Source organism: Anomaloglossus baeobatrachus, chromosome 1 (assembly GCF_048569485.1).
Source record: "Anomaloglossus baeobatrachus isolate aAnoBae1 chromosome 1, aAnoBae1.hap1, whole genome shotgun sequence".
In the NCBI taxonomy this organism is placed as follows: Eukaryota; Metazoa; Chordata; class Amphibia; order Anura; family Aromobatidae; genus Anomaloglossus; species Anomaloglossus baeobatrachus.
Window position 1 is genome coordinate 683254310 of NC_134353.1, and position 6401 is coordinate 683260710.

Sequence of the window (6401 nt, forward strand, 5' to 3'; positions counted from 1 at the left end):
GCTTAACCATGACTTGTTCATCTAGGCTCATTTTTAAAAACATAGCAAGGGGACTCCAAGCGGAGTCTCCCTTTTTTCCAAAAATTGGGCCCAACAGACACCACTTCAGTGGCAGCACTTGTGCCCCAGTTGTACACTTCACAGGTACATTTGCATCAAGCACATTCCAAATCCATAAGCCTTTACTCTCCCCAGGATGACACAGGGGTAGTAAAGTCCTTGCTGATCCATGACTTGTTCATCTTGATGAAAAGTTAGTCTGTCCACATTGTCACTGGACAGACCCGTGCGCTTATCTGTCAGCACACACCCAGCAGCACTGAAGACACGTTCAGAGACACCGCTGGCTGCGGGACACGACAAGATCTCCAAGGCGTAAGTGGCAAGCTCAGACCATTTTTCAAGATTTGAAGCCCAAAATAAGCAAGGCTCCATTTGCAAAGTCATGGCATCGATGTTCATTTGGAGATACTCCTGTACCATCCTCTCCAGCCGTTGACTGTGTCAGACTTGATGTATCTGGTGGCCTTGCAAAGGATGGTCTAAAAAAATTATGGAATGATTCAATAAAATTGCTGTTACCAGCACCAGATACGTTGCTACTGTTACGGTTAGACTGTTGATGACGAGACAGTCCCATGTTTGTCAAGTTACAACTGAAAGATTCACTGTGTGCACCATTGGTGTTTGGTGGAAAAGCCGAGCTAAGATCGAGTAACAGCTTTTGCTGATACTCCTGCATACGTGCGTCCCTTTCTATGGCTGGAATTATTTCACAAAATTTTGACTTGTACAGGGGATCTATTAGTGTGGCAACCCAGTAGTCATCATTACTTCTAATTTTGACAATCCGAGGGTCATGTTGGAGGTAGTGCAACAAGAAGGCGCTCATGTGTCATGCGCATCCATGCGGACCAAGTCCTCGCTGTGTTTGTGGCATAGAGGTGCTAACTGTGCTTTCTTCCTCTGACATCTCCCCCCAACCTCCTTCAACCAAAATATGACAAAGGTCTCCCTCATCTGCTAAGTCTTCCATGTCCATGGAGAGTTCGTCCTTCATTTTTTCCTGGTCTCCTGAACCTTCCTCAACATTTTGGCTGCTACCATGTGCCCTTGTTAATCCCTCTCCCCCATCGTCTCATGCCTGCTGCCTTGGTGATGATGAACGTCTGGACCTTGTAGATGTTATCCCGTGCACATCTGAATCCTCCTGTACTTCCTCCCCTTCCTCTTGTCCCACCCCCTGACTCCAAATAGTGTTTAGCGTGTGCACAAGCATGTAAATGACTGGAATTGTCATGCTGATAATGGCATTGTCAGCGCTAAACATATTCGTCGCCATGTCGAAACTGTGCAGAAGGGTGCATAGGTCCTTGATCTGAGACCACTCCATCAGCGTGATCTTCCCCACCTCTGCATCTCCTTGGCCCAGGCTATACATCATAACGTGTTGCACCAGGGCTCGGCGGTGCTGCCACAGTCGCTGTAACATGTGGCGAGTCGAATTCCAGCGTGTCGGCACATCGCATTTCAGGCAATGAATCGGCAGGCTGAATGACTTCTGGAGCGATGCAAGTTGGTCAGCTACGGCGGTTAAATGGCGGAAGTGAGCAGAGGGTGACTGTGCCCTGTGCAGAAGCCTATCTAGGCCGGGATAGTGGGTTAAAAATTGATGGACAACAAGGTTCAACACATGAGCCATACAGGGCATGTGTGTCACCTTGCCCCGGCGAAGGGCCCCACCCAGGTTTTCAGAATTGTCGCACACAGCCTTCCCTGGCTGCAGAGTGAGGGGAGACAACCATTTATGAAATTTGGACCACAGAGCTGACCACAACTCATCCGCTGTTTGACTCTTATTTCCAAGACATTTCAAGCTAGAGACAGCCTGATGCCGTTGAGCTCTGCAGCCAGCATAGTAAGGAGGTGTGCAGGATTCCTTGTGCGCAGTTACAGCATGGATGTCCTGACCAGGCAGGCTTGGGGTGGAGGTGGAGGACCCAGACAAGTTTGAGGAGGCAGAAGCAGTGGAGGAACTTATACATACAGAGGATTGACACACAAGTCGTGGGGACGGCAGGACTTGTTCAGCAGACCCTTCTCCATGTCTCACCATAGTTACCCAGTGCCCAGTCATCGACATGTACCACCCCTGTCCATGCTTACTGGTCCAAGTATGGGTGGTGAAATGCACCCGGTCACACACAGAGTTTCTCAAGGAAGCGGTGATGTTGTGTGCAACATGCTGGTGTAGCGCAGGCACCCCTTTCTTGGAGAAGTAGTGGAGACTGGGCATCTGGTACTGGGGCACTGCGACGGACATAAGGTCTCAAAAATCCTCTGTGTCCACCAGGCGGAAAGGCAGCATTTCGGTAGCCAAGAGCTTACAGAGGGAAAAAGTCAACCTCTTAGCTTTGTCATGGCTCGGAGGAAATGACCTTTTATTTGTGCACATCTGAGGGACCAAGAATTGGCTGCTGTGTGGAGACGGTGGTGAGTAGGGTGTCCCTGAAAAACTGCAGGTCTGTGAGGAAAGTGCAGGCGGAGACATGATGTTGCCTTCATCCAAAGTAGGTGCTCTCGATGTCTGAGAGAGCTGTACACCAGCACTTGTTTCCCCTTCCAAACCAACTGACAACCTACCAAGCAAACTGCCTGTTGTGGTTAAAGTGGTGGAAGGTCTGCGTGGAAGAACAGGTTTGACAGCTGTCCCCACAGTCATAGAAGATGAAGAGCACGCGGATGCACTGGAAGGGGCAGGCGGTGGATGGACCGCTCCGCTAGGCCGCATTGCAGCATGGTGAATTTCCCACTGGGACTTGTTATTCATGTGATGATTAATGGAATAAGTTGTCAAACTGGTGAGGTTTTGGCCTCTACTTATAGATTGCCTACAAATTTTACAGATCACATGATTTGGGAGATCCTTTGCAAGGTCAAAAAAGGACCAGGCTAGGCAAGGCTTAGTGGACATGCGACCTGCAGAGCCACCCCGACTTGTGCTCAGAGGCAGAGTGGTGGCTGAGGATGAACTTGTTGACGTGCTTCCAGTACTCCGACTGTCCAGGAAGGTGCAAGGTTACTTCGTCGTCAGTTGCATCCTCCTCCACCGCCTCTGGGGACCTCATCAAGTGCCTGACTAAGGGTTGACAGTATGTGGGATCTAGAACTTCATCATCAAGTGTTGTGTTTGCACTCCCCTCACCCTCAGACCTAACTTCTTCCTGCCCTGACTGAATGGTTAAGTTGTTATCCCAATCTGGTATCTGCGTCTCATCGTCATCTATATGTTCCTCATTGTCTTCACCAACAGGTGTTACAGTTTGGAAATGAGGGTCTACATTATGCTCAAAAGCTTGGTCATCAGGGCCAGAATCTGAGTCACAAAGTTTCTGGGCATCACTGCAGACCATTTCCTGGTCTGTACTCACTGTAGCTTGGGAGCAGACCACTGATTCCCAGCCTAGAGTGTGACTGAAAAGCTCTGCATACTCAGCCATCTCTGTTACACCATACTTTGCAGGGTGGGTGGAGACTTGAGAGCTGGGAGAAAGCAAGTTCGATTGGGATGACAACTCAGAGGAATGTTGTTTTTTGGATTTTGAAGTTGAGGTGGAAGAGATGCCACTTGTTGTAGCACTTGAGATCCATTCAAGCATGTGTTTTTTTTGTGCATTATCTACCTTTGTTCCAGTTGTTTGGTTCCGTAAAAAAGGGAACACATCGGATTGGCCACGGAAAGTAGTAGACATCTTACTTTTGCTTGAAGATGGCCTATCTTCAGCAGATGTTAATGTACCTTTCACACCTTCCCCACGGACACAAACTTTTTTTCCTTTTCCAACATGCATGTTCCCCTTTCCACCAGCATCTGTCCTTTTGCCACTCATTTTGTTAGCGACAAGATTGGCCACTTAAAATGTGGTAGCTAAAATGTGCAGGAGAGTAGAAAGCAGATGTGGTGGAACTTTCTTGGCACCGGTGGGACACTTATTTAGTATAGCAGATACTTTTTGGATGCCACTAAGTTTTAGCAGTGTTTACTATAAAAATAGCTTGGCAAAAATGTGCAGGAGGGTAGAAGGCAAAGGTGGTGGAATTTGCTTGGAACTAGTTGGACACTAATTTAGTATAGCAGACACTTTTTGGATACCACTAAGTTTCAGCACTGTTTGCTATAGAAATAGCTTGGCAAAAATGTGCAGGAGGGTAGAAGGCCGAGCTGGTGGAACTTGCTTGGCACCAGTGGGACACTATTTTAGTATAGCAGACACTTTTTGGATGCCACTAAGTTTCAGCACTGTTTGCTATAAAAATAGCTTGGCAAAAATGTGCAGGAGGGTAGAAGGCAAAGGTGGTGGAACTTGCTTGGCAACAGTGGGACACTAATTTAGTATAGCAGACACTTTTTGGATGCCACTAAGTTTCAGCACAGTTTGCTATAAAAATAGCTTGGCAAAAATGTGCAAGAGGGTAGAAGGCAAAGGTGGTGGAACTTGCTTGGCACCAGTGGGATACTAATTTAGTATAGCAGACACTTTTTGGATGCCACTATGTTTCATTTCTGTTTGCTATAAAAATAGCTTAGCAAAAGTGGGCAGGAGGGTACAGTGCCCAGGTTCTGTGGGTCAGAGGACAGGAAAGGAACACTAACTTAGTATTCCAGACACTTTTAGGATGGCAGAAAAAGTGTCAGCTCTTTGGGCAAATAAAATAGCGTGGCAAAACTGGTCAGGTGGGTACAGTGCCCGGGTTCTGTGGGTACCAGGACAGTAAAGGAACAGTAACTTAGTATTCCAGACACTTTTAGGATGGCAAAAAAAGTGTCAGCTCTTTGGGCAAATAAAATAGCGTGGCAAAACTGGGCAGGTGTGTACAGTGCCCAGGTTCAGTGGGTCAGTGGACAGGAAAGGAACAGTAACTTAGTATTCCAGACACTTTTAGGATGGCAGAAAAAGTGTCAGCTCTTGGGGCAAATAAAATAGCGTGGCAAAACTGGGCAGGTGGGTACAGTGCCCGGGTTCTGTGGGTACCAGGACAGGAAAGGAAGCCTCACTTTCTATCCTTCCTAATGATGAAATGCAGCAAGTAATTCCCAGAGCTGAGGTACACAGACGCTGTTATCTAAAGCTGTATACAGCGTTTGCACGGACTTGCCTAGCAACTATGGCTCTGAGTGCCTGGAAATCAGCCCTAAAAAGGGCTGAAATAAACAGCAGTCCCTAATCTCTACAGCGCTGTGTCTATAGCGCACACAGCAGGAGCAGCGGCTGCAGCAGCGTGAGCGGTGACTGTCACCCACACGCACAAATAACAGAGAACAATAGGATGAGGGTTTTCAAGCCGCGCCAATGACAACCAACATTAAGCTGTTAGATCAATGTTGTCTTTTATTCCAATTACAGGTCTACGCGTTTCGGAAAGCACCCCTTCCTTCTTCAGGACCAGATGGCAAGAAAACATAAAATCTGCTGTCCAGGGTGACCTTACAGCACTATATACCCCACTGATGACGTCATGATCCACCCACTTTTGAAAAAATCGGCGGGAATCAGTACATTTGAAAATTACAATGACGTAGTATCTTAGTTATCTTCAATTTCATGAATAAAGTATTTGCAATCATTAATTCCCTTATCAGAAAAAACAGCAGCAGTATCAAAAATAAAAAACTTTTTCAAAAATAAAAATTGTGCGTGTAAAGACTCTTTTTTTCTTTTTATTTCTGTCATATAATTGTATGCCAAAAAAATGTGTCTGTGTATATAGACATCTATATGTCTATTCATATATATAACGTGAGAAAGTGGAATATTAACCTTTGCCTAGAACACCATCTCTGTGTAACATCCAAATCAAAGTTGCTGAAGTGAACCCCCTTGTTACATCTAGAGCCACTAAGGAACTCTTATTCATAGTAAAGAAAAAGATCGATTAAAAGGTGGTTGTGTAATAAAAATATGTGAGAAAAATGAAAAAACGGGAGGAAAAAAAGAGGTGAGGAAGCCCCTTATAGTACAGATCATACTAAATCCGTAAAAACAGAGTAAACCATATGTCAAGTAAAGTGCACGAAAATTAAAGGTCCACATATGTGAATCCTGTGTGTGTCCACAAAGGTGAATAGAAATCCGAACATTACAGCCCGGTTGGATGTATCCGTCTTAAAGCTGCATGGCTCTCATTCAAGCCATCCAGCCCTAGACATGTATTTTAAGTGCAGAAAGGAGGCTAAGCCCCTTCATACTGTGAGAGTTTTAACTTGGATCATAAGCGTGGGAAAAAAGGCTACCACGCATGCCCCAACTAATAGATATGTAGCGAGTGTAATGAAAATCAATTAAAGAGGTGAAAAGAGTTCAGAAGCGTGGGAAAAAAACCTGTGCGCATGTCCATAATCT